Source organism: Hyla sarda, chromosome 1, assembly GCF_029499605.1.
Source record: "Hyla sarda isolate aHylSar1 chromosome 1, aHylSar1.hap1, whole genome shotgun sequence".
NCBI lineage: Eukaryota > Metazoa > Chordata > Amphibia > Anura > Hylidae > Hyla > Hyla sarda.
Window position 1 is genome coordinate 575,768,307 of NC_079189.1, and position 19,243 is coordinate 575,787,549.

Sequence of the window (19,243 nt, forward strand, 5' to 3'; positions counted from 1 at the left end):
ACTCACTTCTCTCCTGTCTTGATCTGTTTTAGAGGCTGGAATACCCCTTTAGGGTGCGTTCACACGCTAGTAACTAGGAAACCAGTTGTGAGTTACACTACCATTTATTTGAATGAATGAGTCCGCAGACAGTCTGCAATAGTGTCAGATTTAAATGATTGGTAGTGTAACTCGCAGCGAGAAACCAGTTGCTAGTTACTAGGGCGTGAACGCACCCTTAGGTATGGTTCACACTTGCGTATTTTTCTGCAGATTTTCTGCAGCCGATTTTGCTACCCATTGATCTCAATGGTCAGCAAAATCTGCTGCGGAAAATCTGCAGCAAAATATGTACATGTGAATGTCCCCTAATGCAAAAAGAGATATTAAAATAGTGAGGAATAAAAACACAAAAAGGGGGAATCTACTAAGACCAGCACTGTTTGACTTAAAGGGGTACTTCGTCCCTAAATATCTCATCCCCTATCCAAAGGACAGGGTATAAGATGTGTGATCGCGGTGGTTCTGCCACGGAGGACCCCTGCGATCTCAGCTGCGGCACCCCAGACATCTGGTGCACGTAGCGAAATTCGCTCCGTTCCTGATGACTGGCGACGTGGGGGCGGAGGCTCGTGACATCATGGTCATGCCCCCCTCAATGCAAGTGTATGGGAGGGGGCGTGACGGATGTCACGCTGCCTCCCATAGACTTGCATTGAGGGGGCGTGATCATGACTTCACGAGCCTCCGGCACTGCACCTGACGCTCTAAACGAACGCGGGGTGCAGCAGCGGGACCCTCGCGATCAGACATCTTATCCCCTATCCTTTGGGTCTAGGGGCAGAGTACCCCTTTAAAGGGGTTATCCAGGAATGGAAAAACAGCTGATTTTTCCCCCCCAAAAAAACACTACCACCCCTGTCCTTAGGTTGTTTGTGAAATTACAACTTGGCTCCACTCCCTTCAGTGGAACGGAGCTGCAATACCACATGCAACCAGGGGACCAGGGTGGCGCTGTTTTTTAAAAAAATCTGCTGTTTTTCTAAGCCTGGTAACTGCTTTCAAAAGGGAGTCTACCAACAGTTTTGGCAAATTTAAACCGCTGTTTTTTTTCTGAAAAAAAGATGTAATAGTGTAAGAAACACTACCTTTAATATCTTGGCGTGCTGCATCGTTGTCCAGGAATTTTTTATTTATTTTAGTATGCAAATTAACTCTTTGGCTCTCTGGGGGCGTGACTATTAATAGGAGCAATGCTATGTCCACCTGGAACCCTCCCATATCCTCCTTTTCCTTCTTCTTGATCAGGCGTAGCTATAGGACAATGTTTACAGACTAGTGTGCAAAACTACAACTCCCAGCAGGCCCGGACAGAGTGCCAAAGAGCCATGCTGGGAGTAATAGTTTAGCAACAGCTGGAACAGTGTTTCATTACCAGGGTGCCTCCAGCTGTTGCAAAACTAAAACTCCCAGCATGTCCGGACAGCCTTTGGCTGTTCGGGCATGCTAGGAGTTGTAGTTTTGCAACAGTTGGAGGCACCCTGGTTGGGAAACACTGCTATAGGAGTATATGGGAAAGATCCGATCTGGAATATGGGTGCTTCTAGATATATTCACACCCCTAGAGCGCCAAAGAGCTAATTTGCATATTAAAAAAAAACTGTTCCTGGAGCACGCCAAGATACTAAGGGTAGCCTTCATTACACAGTAATGTCCTCTATTAAGAAATACCAGCAATTTAATTTTGCCAAAACTGTTGGTAGACTCCAAACGCCAAAGTAATATGTGCCAAATGTATTAAGAAATGCACACCTCACCCCATATTTGGCATTCCCTACCCCTTTAAATTAAAATCTATACCGGCTCATAATTATATAGCTGTAATTGACGCCAGCTTACGGGGTATATTATAGGGAGACCATCCCCTCCACACTAAGCCTTGCCAACCTTTTTTTTGGGCTACTAAGGCTTGAGCAAAAATGTGCGACTATTCTATTCCAGAAAACTGGTGCAAGGTGCCAACCGGCTTAGAAAGCTCTAGAACTTATCAGGTATTTTAAAATATCTTAATTTCACCATAAAACTATAAGGATCAGAGGCTGGCACCGCTATAAGGATCCGGGGAAGGAACCACTATGGGCAGCTGGGACAGGCAAAGCTTTGGGCATCTGAGGAAGGCAATGCTATAGGCATCTGAGGGATGGCACCCCTATGGGCATCCAGGAGATGGCATCCATATGGGCATCCAGGGTATGGAACCCCTATGGGCATTCAGGGGGAGGGCATCCCTATGGGCATTCGGGGGGAGGGCATTCCTATGGGCTTCCAGGGGCAGGCACCGCTATAAGGATAAGAGGCTGGCACCACTATAAGGATTGGGGGCTGGAACCGCTATGGGCATGCGGGGGCAAGCACCGCTATGGGCATCAAATGACAGGCAGCGCTGTGGGCATCCAGCCCCAGGCACCACTGTAGGCATCCGGGGGCAGGCACCGCTGTGGGCATCCGGGGGCAGGCACCGCTGTGGGCATCCGGGGGCAGGCACCGCTGTGGGCATCCGGGGGCAGGCACCGCTGTGGGCATCCGGGGGCAGGCACTGCTGTGGGCATCCGGGGGCAGGCACCGCTGTGGGCATCCGGGGGCAGGCAGCGCTTCGGGCATCCGGGGGCAGGCACCGATTTGGGCATCTGGGGGCAGGCACCGCTACGGGTATCCGAGGGCAGGCACCGCTACGGGGCGTCTGGGGCCAAGCACCACTATGGGCATCTTGGGGGCAGGAACCACTGTAAGGACACCCCCCCATGCTTTACACTGCAGCTGCCGAATGTATCTGAAGTGAAGGAGCCTTGAAGAGTTTAGAGGATCAGCCTTGAACAGTGCCCGGTCAGCTTCTCTGCAGTCATTATCTATGAACACGGAAAATTGAAACTGAGCCCAGAGGACTTCAGCTATTTATAACCTGCAGAGCACAAATAACTATAAGCGGAGGTCAGCAAAGACTGAAGGGGAGAAGGACACATTCCAAGAGCTGGGGTACACACAACTGTCATCAGTCAAATCTAAAACTACAACTCTCATCATACCATGACTGCAATCATCTATTAGGGCATGGTCGGAGGTGTAGTTGAACAAGAGCTGAAAGGCCAGATTACAAGCTGTCGTAGGTGTGTATGGGGGTTAACAAACCCACCTTATGCAACATTGTCTAGGACAGTGTTTTGCAAACAGCGTGCCTCCAGCTGTTGCAAAACTACAACTCCCAGCATGCCCAGACAGCCAAAGGCTGGAAGTTGTAGTTTTGCTACAGCTGGGGGCACACTGTTTGCAAAACACTGGTCTAGGATCATACCAAAACACCAATTTTGAATGTGTCTTACATAAACCATGCCCTTTTTTGCTGCTGGGCTATTGGCCAGTATTGTTTTAAATTTTAATTTATTTTGTTTAATTTTTTTAAATGTGAACAGCACAGCAGAATCCCATTTTAATCAATGGGACACTGCTGCTGCAGAACCTCCGTGCACAATTTCCATTCAGAATTCCGCATGGAAATTCCACCGTGTGAACATAGACAGATCATAAGAGAGAGTTAGAGGCTTGTGGGGCAACAGGGAGAAGGCTGTCATCAGAACTGTAGCACAGCTGGAGAGGCAGAGCAGTGACGTTTGCTGCCCTTCAGAGCCTGAACGGTGTCAAATAACAGGGCGGTGAGCAGGGCTGGTGCAAAGATTTTTGCCACCCTAGGGGAAAGCTAATTTTGCTGCCCCTTGGCTCCGCCCTTTAACACACCCCACCTTACTACTGGGGAGACACACTGTAACAAACCTCCTCCTCATATAATCACCTAACTATGGTGACACACTGTAACAAACCTCCTCCTCATATAATCACCTAACTATGGTGGCACACTGTAACAAACCTCCTCCTCATATAATCACCTAACTATGGTGACACACTGTAACAAACCTACTCCTAATGTAATCTCCTTACTATTGGGGTGACACACTAATAACCCTCTTCCTCACTACTGGGGTGAAAGGGTGGTGCTGGCTGGGGTAGTGCTACGGGTCAAGGGGGGCTTCAGATGCTAGCTGGCTACTAACTTTCTTGCAGTGTGCAGAGCGGCGTCCCCATCAAAAGGGCGCTGTAGGTCGCTGCCTATTTTGCCTATAGGCAGAACCGGCCCTGTGCGAGTCTGGGACTGATAACCTATTGGGCCAGGGGCCTGGGAAGATCAAACCCGAGAAAGAGGCCGATGTACCACTCGGCACTACAGATATGAGGAAGAATATTTCTGTAAAAACCAAATTCCTAATCAATAGGTTTTGTTCACACAATAGAATTCCCCCCCCCCCCCAAAAAAAAAATTGCAAGCAGAAACAGTGGCAAAGCTACGTCCAAAACCATGCCAGAGAAAGTGAAGATCTGTGACAGAAATTCTGTGGCACAACTGTGCGGCCTAGTCTGGGCCTAAAGCCTGCATTGCCTATACCCTCTGTCTGACCTATTGAGGGCCACGAGCCTAGATTCCTGAGATGTTCTACTGCAGATGCGGTCTTTCCTCACGGGGGAATACGTATTGTCTCCTCCTGTCTAGTTCCTGATGTTACAGGTTTGAGGAAAGACAAAGTACTATGGCTGCCAAGGATCTGCGGACGCAAAAATAAACATGTCCCGGGCCGTGTAGCTGACAATGATTCACAGCACGTTCTTGTTCATTGGAAAATTACCTATTGCTTCTGACCATGTGATGGGTTAACAGAGTCATGCACAGGATAGGGGAGAAGTGTCTCATTTGCGCAAGCCCTGACCTTTCGAGACAAACTGGTCTCAGCAGTAAACGGCCCACTTAGCCAATCACCGGCTGTGGTGGGACATTACTTCGGCCTGTGTGTGGGCCTGAGCGCTTAGCTAGATGAATTGCCCAGCGATTGGACAACCCATCGGCCCCCAACCAACTCCCCTCATGATCAGACACTTGTCTCCGATCCTGTGAATGGGGGGATAAAGTTTATGAACCAGACAACCCCTTTACTTTTATGCTGCCTAAACCATGAGTTATCCCGATGCACCCTGGTGGCTTCTGCCTACCCAGCCGTCCTTGATGGATAGATCTTTCCCTATACCCAAACAGGGAAAGATCCATCAACTATCAAGGCTGGTGTGGCAAGGAGAAGCCACCGGGAGCATTCGGATGGCTCATGGTTTGGTGAGACCCACTGCAATTGTATTAGCCAGCTGAAGTTCATTGCCCATCTAATACGGCTCATTTACTCCATTATGGTCTATGGAGTGAATGAGACGGATTTGGTTGACATCCGGGAAATGAAGCTTGTGCTGACGTTCACTTCAGCCAGCTATTACGGATGTTAGCGACGGATGTCAAGACTGAGACCCAACGTGATCTAAACTTTTGATATGACAACATTTTATCATATTGAAACTAACGCTTTAAGCCAAAAATAGAGAGGGGGAACAGAGACATAAACTTGTGATGAACAGTAAGTCAGTTTCTATTTAGAACTGGTTTTTATGTTACCACACTGTATATAAGTATGCGCCATTTATAATCAGCCGATTGCTTTCTCTACCAATCCCCACATCCCATGCATGCTGAATAGTAATGAGCAGCAGGGGCCATATTTAAATTTGCGATATTTTGCGAATATATGGATGAATATTCGTCCTATGTTCACGAAATTCGCATATTCGCAATGTTTGGTTTTTTTTCCATGCGAAAATTCAGAATGAAATTCGCATAGTGCACATGCGCAATTATATCTTTCACCTAAAAGAAGGGAGGGATCAGTGTCCAGTCTGGAAGTGGCGATTTTCGCATAAATTTGCATAAAAAACCCGAATATTCGTCATATATATATATATATATATATATATATATATATATATATATTAGGGATCGACCGATATAGTTTTTTTAGGGCCGACACCGATAATCAGTGGAGGTTAGGGCCGATAGCCGATAACTTATACCGATATTCCGGTATAAGTTATCGACTATTTATCCCCCCCGCGACACCACTGCAGATCATTGATTTAAAGCGGGCGCTTTAAATCAATGCACTGCAGTGGCTTTTGCAGTGCCATAGGCCGCCGCCACCACCCGCTTCTCTCCCCCTACCTGTCAGGGTGGTCCGGGCCATCCATCCTTCCTGTAGTGTCCGGCGGCATTCCGGGTGGAGGGTGAACCGGTCCGGGCTGTCCTTCTCCCGGGGTTATGGTTATCTTCTCCACTCCGGGCAGGCTCCGGCCTAGTAACGCAGCATAGACGCCGCTGCGCAGTGACGCCCGTGCGCAGCGACGCACCTGACGTCACGGCGTAGCGGCGTCTATGCAGCGTACTAGGCCGGAGCCTGCCCGGAGTGGAGAAGATGACCCCCGGAGAAGGACAGCCCGGACCGGTTCACCCTCCACCCGGAATGCTGCCGGACACTACAAGAAGGATGGATGGCCCGGACCACCCCCATTACGGGTAAGTTTAATTTTTTTATTGACTCGGAGGGTGGGGGAGATGCCCGACCGGTATAGCGGTATGGGCAAAAATCCATACCGGTATACCGCCCAGCACTACGGTGGGGGGTGCGATGCGGTGCGCGGGGGGGGGGGGGGGGCGGTCGCGGTGCGGCGGGTCGGGGCATTATCGGCAAGGTACTTGCCGATACCGATACCGATAATGCCCAAAATCGTGATTATCGGCCGATCCCTAATATATATATATATCACTATATTCAAAATATTCGTAAAATCGCAAAGCGAATCGCATATTCGCAGTAAAATTTGGATTTCAAATATTCGCACTCAACAATAATGCTGAATCCAGCCAAGCATGTATGTATTCTGAATGGGGAAATTAAAGGGGTTATCCAGGAAAACACTTTTTTTTATATATATATCAACTGGCTCCAGAAAGTTAAACAGATTTGTAAATTACTTCTATTAAAAAATCTTAATCCTTTCAGTACTTATGAGCAGATGAAGTTGAGTTGTTCTTTTCTGTCTAAGTGCTCTCTGATGACACGTTTCTCGGGAAACGCCCAATTTAGAAGCAAATCCCCATAGCAAACCTCTTCTACTCTGTGCAGTTCCCGAGACAAGCAGAGATGTCAGCAGAGAGCACTGTTGCCAGACAGAAAACAACAACTCAACTTCAGCAGCTGATAATTATTGAAAGGATTAAGATTTTTTAATAGAAGTAATTTACAAATCTGTTTAACTTTCTGGAGCCAGTTGATATCAAAAAAATTTTTTTATAAAATCCTGGAATACCCCTTTAAGGAAACACTGCCAGAGGAGTCTGGAAACTGTACTATATCTCCAAAAACAAGGATTAGGTATTGTGAAATCTAACATTCCTGACCATTCTCCCGCTCGATATCTGCCATCGTGGGAAGAGTAAGGGGGCCCTGTAAACTTTAGTGGGTCAGCTGATCCCACCGAAATCTGTAAATTTCAAGTTTAAAATGTATGGCCAGCTTTACACAATAGAGGACTCAATGCATTACAAGAACAGTATTTTTAATGGGCACTGTGTAATACCTCATTTCACCTGTAGGACGAATTGTACACTAACGTAACAGCTGATCTCTAGGAAGAACCCAGTGATTGGTTTATAAATATGGACAACCCTTTTAAGACCAGGCAACTCTTTTTGAAAGTATTATTGGCCATCTGAATCATCCAAGTGTGACTGTAAAATAAATGAACCATGATAGAAAACACTATCACAATAAAAGTATGAAAAAATACTGTATATGTATGCGCAAAGTGTTTCAGTCATGTCTTAAATGGCTTGCTTCTGTACCCAATTTTTCTATACACCCAAGTCCCAATTGACTTCTATAGGGAATCCTTGGCTTCTGTATAACTTGCCATAGGGCATGTTGGGACTATTATACTACTTTAGCATAAATTGATCTTCATAGATTTAAAAATCACCATTAGCTGCTAATTCAAGACTTTTTCCAGATGTATCCTAAGTGAGCATCAGCCCTAAATGTAGAATTACGCTAAGCCTCCGTGGTGACGACACAAAAGTCACAGTCACACGCCATAATGGTCTACTCGGATTATGACGCACAAAAATGACTTAAAGGGGTTCTCCGCTGCTCAGCGTTTTTATAACAAGCTGTTCCGAATGCTGAAACGGCACCGGGAGCTCGTGGCGTCATAGCCCAGCTCCCCTCATGATGTCACACCCCGCTCCCTCAATGCAAGTCTATGGGAGGGGGGCGTGACAAAGTCACGCCCCCTCCCATAGACTTGCATTGAGGGGGTGGGGCGTGACTTTATGAGGGGGCGGGACTATGACGTCACAAGCTCCCGGTGCCAGAAAACAGTTTGTTCCGAACGCTGAGTAGCGGAGAACCCCTCTAAAAAGTAAACAACTGTGAGAAAGATGGTCACATCACAGTGGTACCAAAGATGATTTCTCATGGACGTAATAAGAAAAGATTTTATTGTCCATATTATGGCTGCAAAACCCAATCTACCAATCTAGTAATCTACATTCAGTTTACCAAAACCTCAGGGGATCAGGGTGTCAAGCTGGCCATACATTTACCTGTTTCCCCGAAAATAAACCCTACCCTGAAAGTAAGCCCTAGCAGGATTATCAGGGTGGGCTGCAATATAAGCCCTACCCGAAAATAAGACCCAGTCCAGGGGTAATCAACTGGCGGACCGCGGTCCAGATTCGGACCGCGGCCGCCAGTAATGCCCGCAGACCCCACTGTAGAGGGGTGGGGGGCACTGTAGGAGTGTGGAGGACGACAGGGGAAGGGGAGCATGGGGGGCTGTAGCAGTGTGGAGGATGGGGGGGCTGCAGGAGTGTGGAGGATAGGGGGGCTGCAGGAGGATGGGGGGGCTGCAGGAGTGTGGAGGATGGGGGGGCCTGCAGGAGTGTGGAGGATGGGGGGGCTGTAGCAGTGTGGAGGATGGGGGGGCTGTAGCAGTGTGGAGGATGGGGGGCTGCGGGAGTGTGGAGGATGGGGGGCTGCGGGAGGATGGAGGGTTGTAGCAGTGTGGAAGATGGGGGGGTGCGGCATCCTCCACACTGCTACAGCCCCCCATCCTCCACACTGCTACAGCCCCCCATCCTCCACACTGCTACAGCCCCCCATGTTGTTCAAGGTACATACCGTAAATAAATAAGCCCTACCCTGAAAACACGGTAGCTATTGGCCGAACGAACTGTTTCCCATATAAACGTGCATGCTCAGCTTCTCTGAACATGCATGTGCACTGAATGGGGAGAAATCCTCTGCCAGACACCTTTGGATAGGACTTATTTCCCCGGGAACAAAAGAACTTGATGTTCTGACATCCAGTATGCCCAGCCTTTCTCTCCTCTGACATCTGCCACTGGGGGAGAGTCGGGAGGCCCCATACACATTAGATGGTTGAATGATCCTGTTGGCAGGGTTGAACAACTTTAAAGGGATACACCGCTGCTCAGAGTTTGGAACAAAATGTTCGGAATGGTTAGAGCCGGCATCGGAAGTTTGTGACGTCATAGCCCCGTCCCCTCATGACTTCACGCTCCACCCCCCTCAATGAAAGTCTATGGGAGGGGGCGTGACTGCCGTCATGCCCCTTCCCACAGACTTACATTGAGGGGGCGGGGCTATGACATCACAAGCTCCCGGCGCCGGCTCAAAGCATTCGGAACATTTTGTTCCAAACGCTGAGCAGCGGAGTACCCCTTTAAGGTGTGCAGCCTGCTTTACGTCTGTAATATGGACAACATTTTCTCATACTACAGCAGTGTAAAACCAGTCTTTAGGTGTCTGTACGCTTGATATAGCGAACCCGGCAATTTAGCAAAGCAGGCCAGCTATCTGCAGGGGATGTCCCAACATTCCTGAGAGGAAGAAGAAAGGGGTATTTAGGTTTCATCATGCCCCAATCTTTGTTCCCAAAGAGGATAATACACCCCTGAGAGGAGTCTGGCTGCGGCCTAACTCCTTTTCTGTATAGAAAACCCCTGTACACTCACCAGAGCTGAGCATGCATGTGTTGGGGGAGGGGGTAATCAGAGGAACAACTCTCTGTGTAACTGAGGCCACTTTCCACCACCACAGTAGGATCATGCTTTTTATTTTTATTTCCGGAAAACTGGAAATAAATCCTATACAGAGAAATACGAAAGGAAATCTTTATGTTCCTCATTTTTAGATGCTTTCCCGATAAATCCAAAGAACCCGCATTAGGCAACATGTAAACATGGCCTCCCAATAGCTGTGAATCTAGATCATGACACTCAAAGCCAACATTAAGAGCGATTGGAGGACAATTGGTGGCATCTAAAGCCCTACAATGGTTTGTTTGCTTTGTATTTGCACATGTGAGGGCAGCCACTTTCTCAATCCTATCACCCATAAAGGAAGATTACACTATCATTCGGATGTAAAGCAGCTGCCGAATTGTCACTGATCCATGACCTGCCTTAATTTAACCCATGCATTCCCACCCTCCATACAAAATCCACCTATATACAAACTGCCCTAGACTAATCTCTTTATGGCCGAGGGGATCTCACGGTTAAACATAGCAAGGGCCCTCTGACAAACAAAGACCTCCACAGGCCTGGATTTCCTACACAAGGCCTACTCCCCATAAGGCCCTGCAGGATCATCCGAGTCCCTGATTCTTGCATTAACCCCTCAAGGAAAATGTCAAAAAAAAATTCAATAAAAAGGTGATGACTTTGGAGGATGGCACTTACATTTGCTTTTTAATTTTTGGTGTCATCTGGTCACCTCTTCCAGCCAAACTAACAGAGATTTCATGTGGGCTGATGTTGGTTCCTGCTCGGATACAGCTGTAGGCAATCACAGTGAAGAAGAAGAAGGGGGGGACAAATCCAGGCAGGGGCTTGTCTGTGCAAAGCCAGCCATAAACAAGAGGCCCTGGAATATCAATCCTGTGTCCTTTTAGTGAAGCCACCTACATGCATGTGTCTCCAATTACAGCTACACGGTTCCCCGTGGAACCTTGGCAGATGCCGAAGGTGGTGATGGGGGTAGATTTAATAAGGAACCCGTCCATAGAGTCATTTATGAAAATCCAGCTCCACAACACACATAGGGCACACAGATGGAAATTGCAGAAGGCTAGGGCTTGCTCCAGCAGCAATGCAAACGTCTGACAAAAGCAGAGGCCTTCTCGACAAATCCAACCCCCCCTGTGGTGTATGCACTCAGCCCAGGAAACACAGACAATACACACAACACGTCTCACCATTCTCCATCCCAAGAATATCTTACACCTTAACGTTACGTAAAGCCATGATGACTTCTCCAGAAGATAAAAGAAAAAAAAAACAACAACAAGAACTACATGAGACACTAAAGAGAAATCCCATCTGGGAAAATGAAAGACAGGAATGTATGGAATGTTCATGGAAAACTGTCCCATCTCAAGGCGAGGTGGTCAACAGAAACATGGGGTGGCTGCGCCCTAGTATTATCACCACTTACCCAGTGCAAATATCCCCAAGGCTCCATGGGTTGCCTTATGGTGAGGAGCCTAGTTTCACATTGTGGAGACATTTTCACTATTGTTCTCCATTTTTCTTGATAGAAGCTATTTTAGGAGAGCCAGCAGAAGGCTTGGGGCCGGCCAATAGACTAAAGCGTCAACCAGGGGGGCTGCTGATTTCCTGTTCTAGGAAGTAACCAGGAGATCTCTCCAAGGCGGAATACGTTAGAGGTCCATTCTTAGATCCGTGCAAGCCTTTGTTCCTGTCTTCTTCTCATTCATTACAGCTGCCTCTTGTGTGTCCCTCGATTGCCACGCTCTCTCGTCTCTCCCAGGCCTCCAGCTTATAGACAAGATGCACAAGCCAGCTCACATGAATGCATGCACACTTTTTTTTTTTTTTTTTTTTTTTTTAACAAGACAGGTTTTTCTTTCTCATTTGCAGCTCGGAAATTGGACGTAATTCGGACACACGTCGTCACTCATTTTTCATGGCGTTTTCCATAAACTGAAACAATGGGCACCTGATAAAAAAAAAAGGAGGGGGGGGGGGGGGTTAGAATTAAAATGAGCAATTCCTTACAATATATTTTCAGGAGATTACACGACACGTTGACATCGCAAAGTGGCGGAAACGTATAGGTTAATCGATAGGGATGGAAGATATTAAGGATAAATCATATTATAATAGGACGTAAATAAAAGATATAAATAGTATAATGTAATGCAACATAAAATCATGTAACATGATTATGGTGATATAATTGAACACATTTATTTATGTATAGATATAATGTAACGTTATAAAGCTACATATATGATGGAGGATGTATAATGTAACATACAATATACAGTATACTGTAATATCTAGGATATGATACAAAACATTACTATACAAAAGGTAATGTAACATTATCCTTGCACTATAATGCAACATATATGATCTAGCGATAGTGTATTGCAGTATGTTTGATATAATGCAACACAAAACATAATATAATGTGATATATATAGTAATAGAAAGATCATACATATTGCATTCCAATGTTTTACGTAATGTAACATCCTCTAAACAGATGTAGCAGAGCAGAGTTTGTCATCTGACGACTATATCACGTGCCACCTCTGGTTTTACATAGGACTGCAACTCAACTTAGAACAGGGTTTCCCAACCAGGGTTCCTCCAGCTGTTGTAAAACGAAGGCTGTCCAAGCATGCTTGGAGTTGTCGTTTTGCAACAGCTGGAGGCACCTTGTTTGGGAAATACTGACTTAGAATCTTATCCAGACGAGTTAAGTGACAAATTCAGCTCTGCTACCTTTATAAAGACATATAGGTATTGTGTACATTACCGTGAACTCCTGTTACGTCTTAGCACATGCACGCCCTTTGACCTTTCAATATGGCCCCTCAGCGGCTAAAGGGGTTAGAAACGGCCCAACATGCCTTCACGGTACGCCATAGTGCATTCGCTACGTGACATCATACCAGTAGTAGAACCGTGTGTATTGCAACATAACCCGGCACGACACGACATGCATTATTATGATTCACAGAACATGCAATGCGAAAATCTCTACATCCGCCCGTTTCCCACCTGTGCAATTTGCGGCTATTTACCAAACATGTATTGATAATTTTTGCTTCTAGAAAAAAAAAAAATTATATTTCTGAGCTTTATTGCAGCAGAATATAAAATGTGACCCTCCCCGCCGCCTCGGGTGTAGGCACGAAACAATAAATGTTTTTATTATTGCTAATGCCACGTACCGGCGCAGTGTGTCTTACAGTTAAATGCATACTGAGTGGAAGAGGTACCTTGTTGCAATCTCTTCTCCCTGCCATGTAGGATCTATCCCAACGCAGCTCACTCGCTGCATTGTTCATGAATCTGATCTGCCTCAAACCAGTTCCAGCTGGATCTGGACACCCTGCATAAAGGGGGCTATGGCATCCCTAGGATACAAGCCATTAAGTCCCAAAATCATAGGCCTTTCCTTATCTAATTCTAGCAATATTGCCGCATTATGACCCCCTCCCTGCACCCCCATCCCCCCCCTCCCTCAGGAGTATTAACCATTTAACCTGCATTCATAAGAAGAGGTTTTGCAGGGAAGGACGGAGCGGAGTCGAGCAGGCCCCCACGTCACCGGATCTTGCTGCAGTGTATACGGCTCCTTTTACAACTGGGAGAGAAAAACATTTAAAGAGGGGATTTCCTAAGGACTGGCAGTGTTTGTCTTGGAATGAAAAATAAGTTATTGTTAATAATCCTAATGCATCTGCGGGTGTATAAGGAGCACAATATAGATACTTTGTATGTCACCAATGGGGCACCGTGTACTCCACAGAAAGAATTGACAAGTCAGTTCCTTCTGCAGAGGCCGTAATTTGAATTTCCGCACCACATGATTTTCCGCACTACATGTTTCCGGCATGGAAATTCTGCCGTGTGCACTTTGAAGCAGAATCCCATTGAAAACAATAGGACTTTGCTACGCCGGAATTTCCGAGCTGAATTTATCTGCTCGGAAATTCCGCTGTGTGAACGAGGCCTAAAAGAGAATACTATGGGGGAGATTTATCAAAACCTGTGCATAGGAAAAGTTGCCCAGTTGCCCATAGCAACCAATCAGATCGCTTCTTTCATTTTTCAGAGGCCTTTTTAAAAATTAAAGAAGCGATCTGATTGGTTGCTATGGGCAACTGAGCAACCTTCCCTCTGGACAGACTTTGATAAATCTCCCCCTATAAATTTACATTAGAAATAGAGAAGCAATGGGAAAGAAAAAGTGTTGCACAATTTTCTAGCGCCGGCTGATTTGTTGGCATCTGCCACACACCCCAGTTACCCCAGACCAGACTCCATATACTAGTAAAGACCCCAGACTAGCCTCTTCAGCATTTAGTTAGGATATGGAGCCCAGGAGATTTGTAGGTTCCTCCAGTAGTCTGGGATCCAGTTGTCGTCAGGTAGGTTTATTTATTTATGTTTTTGGGCATTTTAGGCTTATTTATCAAAACTGAAAGCAACACAGGCCTCGTTACCCTTAGCAACCAATGATCAGACATGAAAGCCAGGCTCTCATAGGTTGCTATGGGCAACGAGGCTAGTTTTGTAAATAGGCCCCTCGGTGCTCATTTCTTACACATGTACATATATGCTATGCTATGTAGTATATTTTGTGCTAGATATATAATGCATTGTACTCTTTTTTTTTTTTTAGATCAGTTTCACATGAGCATATTACGACCAAGTGTCCATCCTGGCCCTACCACGGGGGTCAATTGGCCCATACTAAGATTCCTGTGATATTTGTGACGTTGGTTGAATAGATTTACAGCACAAACTACAAGTATTATAGTGTAGGCCATTTGGATTGAGACTGGCATCCATAATACAGATGCAAAAATTACACTTATCTGAGAGCGGCCTAAGGCTTGGTTCACACCACGTTTTGTTAACTACGGCTCCCGTATACGGCTGGGAGGAGGGGGGCGGGGCTTAATCGCTGCGCCAGCACTCAGCCGTATTCGGGAACCGTATTTAATGCATGTCTATGAGCCGACCGGAGTGAACCGCAGTCTCCGGTCGGCTTTGTTTTCGGCCGTATGCGGTTTCCTGACCGCAGGCAAAAACGCGATCGACCGCGTTTTTGCCTGCGGTCGGGAAACCGCATACGGCCGAAAACAAAGCCGACCGGAGGCTGCGGTTCACTCCGGTCGGCTCATAGACATGCATTAAATACGGTTCCCGATTATGGCTGAGTGCAGGCGCTGCGATTAAGCCCCGCCCCCCTCCTCCCAGCCGTTTACGGGAACCGTAGTTAACAAAACGTGGTGTGAACCCAGCCTTACTTAGAATTCACTGCTGCTGAGACCCCCACGATCTCCCTGCAGCACCTGCATTCAATGTGGGGGCTGAATCTCCTGTTTTGGAAACCTTCGGGTTTCCAGGACTGGGGATGTCACATCCCCAGTCCCGGAAACCAGGAGGTTCACGAAACTGGAGATTGAGCACCCACGTGGGTGCTGCAGGGAGATCGTGGGGGGGTCTCAGCAGCGGGCCCTCCACGATCAGACATCTTATCCCCTAGCCTTTGGATAGAGGATAAAATGTTTTTGCCTGGAATACCCCTTTAGGGTGCGTTCCCACAGGGCGTATACGCAGCGTATTTGACGCTGCGCAAAATTTATGGCAGAAGTGGGAAATACGCTGCGTATCCCTTGCTCACTATACACAAAGGCTTTCCGGCAGCAGCCCTATGTGTGTAGTGAGTTTTGTAGGCAGGGCCATGTGCCAGCGTGTCTGTGACGCGCGGCTCCGCCTCCAAAACTCACTACACACATAGGGCTGCCGCCGGAAAGCCGTTGTGTATAGTGAGCAAGGGATACTCAGCGTATTTCCCGCTGCTGCCATAAATTTTGCGCAGCGTCAAATACGCTGCGTATATGCGCTGTGGGAACGCACCCTTAAAGGGGTACTCCGGTGCTTAAACATCTTGTCCCCTATCCAAAGGATAGGGGATAAGATGCCTGATCGCGGGAGTCCCGCAGCTGGGGACCCCCGTGATCATGCACGCGGCACCCCGTTTGTAATCAGTCCCCGGAGCGTGTTCGCTCCGGGACTGATTACCGGCAACCGCAGGGCCGGCGGCGTGTGACGCCACGCCTTCGCCCCCGTGTGACATCACGCTCCGCCCCTCAATGCAAGCCGACGGGAGGGGGCATGATAGCTATCACGCCCCCTCCCGTAGGCTTGCATTAAGGGGTGGAGCGTGACGTCACACGCGGGCGGAGGCGTGATGTCACACGCCGCCCGCCCGCCCTGCGGTCGACCATAATCAGACCCGGAGCGAACACGCTCCTGGCACTGATTACAAACGGGGTGTCACGTGCATGATCCCGGGGGTCCCCAGCTGCGGGACTCCCGCGATCAGGCATCTTATCCCCTATCCTTTGGATAGGGGATAAGATGTTTAAGCACCGGAGTACCCCTTTAAGGAAAGGGCGACAGGGGATGTGGCTATTAGGTTGCTATGTAGTACAATTCTGTTAATCTGGCATCTGTTAGTCCATAAATTCTGTTTATCCAGCACTTGTTTACTGTAATATAATCTGGAATCTCACAGAATGAGAAGCTACTAACAGATCGAAGATAAGGAGTTGTCAGATTTGTATATTGATCTGTTTTAAACCCTTTTTTTGCTAAATGCTACAAGGACCTCCTAATAATTCAGCATATTTCATAATATTGTCTCATCCTGTTGGGCAAATGGGCAGATTATTACTGTAGTTAATTTTGCCTAGTGCTCCCACAGATCCTTGTGTAACTTCATGCAAAGAAATTCCTTTAATCCGGCATCCATGGAATCTGGTATCATGCATACTACGGATATTTTGCGCGGAATCTACTTCTAGCAGAATCCTATTGAGGTCAGTGGGATTCTGACGTGCAATGCACCCTAAAGAAGTTTCGCGGCAGAATTCAGATTCCACATGCATGCTCTATTTCTCCCGTTACTATCTTCCGTCACAAAATAACGTCCGTTATTAATAAAGGGCTATAACAGGTTAAAACGGCTATTAGAAAAATCCCATAGACTATAATGGGATTTTCTAAAGGCCGTATAGGATTTTGTAACTGCCGTTTTACAGCTGATTTTCAGACGGAACTTCGTACGGATCTTTAAAACGGAGTAATTTTGTAGCGTGAAAGAAGCCTTATAAGTTCCATAGTGTGAATGGGCCCTTAGGCTATGTTCACACATCTGGATTTCCGCATTGAAATCCGCATGGAAATTCTGCATGTGTTTATAGCCTTTTAACTTCAATGGGATTCCACGTTCCCATTCACACTGCAGAATTTTTGCTGCGGAAGCCTATTAAAGTTAATGTTTGTTTTTTTTCCAGCTAAATGCGGATGTCGCGCAAAATTTTACTTTTGTAATGAAAATTAACACTTTTGTTCCGTGCACTGTGTATTCAGGCGGAATTCGTACCTTACTGTACAGTTATGTCTACATAGACTGCCGGAAACAAAGGCCTGTGTAGTCAATGCCCTTCCCCCATTCCCCATCCCCTTGCTAGAAGATTAGGAGGGCTACTGTGATTTACAAGGGTTAGGCTCTATCTTCACACATAAAACACCTATTTTACATCTGTACATTTTTCTATAGAATTTAAATGGGAAAATGATGCATTTTCTGGTGCGTAGAATTGCAAAGACCTATATGCATATACAAATGCAAAAAAAAAAATAAAAAATGCAAGATAAAAATGCTTAAAAATTCTCGGCTAGTCGTGCTTGTAAGTACAAGTGTATTTTTAAGCCACAAAATAGGCTGTGGGAAGGTAGCCTAAAGCGCTCTATACCAGAGTTTCCCAACCAGGGCACCTCCAGCTGTTGCAAAACTACACCTCCCAGCATGCCCGGACAGCCGTTGGCTGTCCGGGCATGCTGGGAGGTGTAGTTTTTGCAACAGCAGGAGGCAACCTGGTTGGGAAACACTGATCTACATGCATATTTGTTATGCCGTTCCGAGCCTTCGCTGGCAATCCTATCATGTTAGCGCCTCATACAGCCATCAGAATGATAGAGAGCCCATTGTAAGCCAATAGGATACAGAAGGAGATGTTGGAGTGCTATGGCTACCGTTATGAACTGATTGAGGCCGGGGCTTCATGGTGCTATTTTTGGATACCATGATAGCTGCCCTTCCATAACATCTCCGTAAACCTTGGGCCTAGCGCTAAATAACGGAGCCCTGGCAAGAAGCAGAACCAGGCCCATTTACTGCACTGGGTACAACCCTCCATTTTCTCTTTGCTCATATAAAAAAAAATAATAATTTGGAGAAGCTTCTCCGCTAAGAAGCTAATTCACATGCATGAGGCAGAAACCCCTAAGGATGGGGGGGAGGAGGGCGTAATGTTCCTGCACGAAAAAAAGGGGGGGGGGGGGGGTATGGAAAATTGCTCTACCTGCATATGAAAAATTTACATGTATGAAACTAGGTAAATGCAAATGCAATCTAGACACAATGGCGCAAAAAGCTCTATACTTGCAAAGTATTCGAAAATAAGATCGGTCATAAGGAGCCTATTTAAAAAGGCAAAAAAAATAAAACTAAACGGAGGAGGAGCGGTGCACAAATGGTTACAGTTATAGTGCAGCCCATAACCTAGCAACATGGTCTTTTTATGCAGACATTTCAGCAGCCAGGCAGGCACGTTGTCTTCTTCCATGATACCTTGTGCATTAAAATTTGCAGATATAAAAGGCGTTGCCCCCCCCCCCCCCCCCCCCCCCCCTTCCATAGTCAAGAATGATGGTGCAATGTGATATTATATGTTAGTGACAGAAAAAAATCCAAATGTTCATGTTGCAACCACCTACCTGCAGATCTCTCCAGGAGTAAAAAGGCTTATATACAGAGCCGAGTGAGGCTGTCATGGGAGGGAGGGAGCCCTATGCAAGTGGAGGAAGGAAGCTCGGGCCTGGGCTGACACAAAGGAGCTCCGGCTGCCTGCAGGCCATCCCTGGAATAATGAGGCTTTACCTCTGCTGCCATGACCGGAGGGAAACATGATCCGGCAGGGCGACTCGGATTTCCAAACAAAGAAAAGGCTTCACAGTATGCAAAGAATTAGGCCTCAGCCACAATGGCTAAATAAAATGTAAAAAAATTTAAATTTAAAATAAATTTATTTTTCTGCATTGGTTTGTATCCAGTACAGATCTGTTCCGGATCCGTAAAATAAATTA

At 46.7% G+C, this 19,243-nt stretch overlaps 1 protein-coding gene across 4 annotated transcripts in view; it reads right to left on the reverse strand.

The window, feature by feature from the left end:
• Positions 1 to 19,000, reverse strand: part of ZNF532 (zinc finger protein 532) — a 71,890-nt gene extending 52,890 nt beyond the window's left edge. The window contains exons 1-2 of one of the 4 annotated variants that reach the window (XM_056544395.1): positions 18,875 to 19,000; positions 11,475 to 11,999 (exon numbers count right to left, since the gene is read on the reverse strand). The gene's annotated coding sequence lies outside the window, so the exon portion shown is untranslated. Of the gene's footprint in view, positions 1 to 10,720; positions 11,428 to 11,474; positions 12,000 to 12,827; positions 12,961 to 13,560; positions 13,615 to 18,874 lie in introns of those variants that run through there. The other 3 variants (XM_056544384.1, XM_056544405.1, XM_056544411.1) reach the window with 3 other exon arrangements.
• Between the last annotated feature and the right edge of the window lie 243 nt (positions 19,001 to 19,243).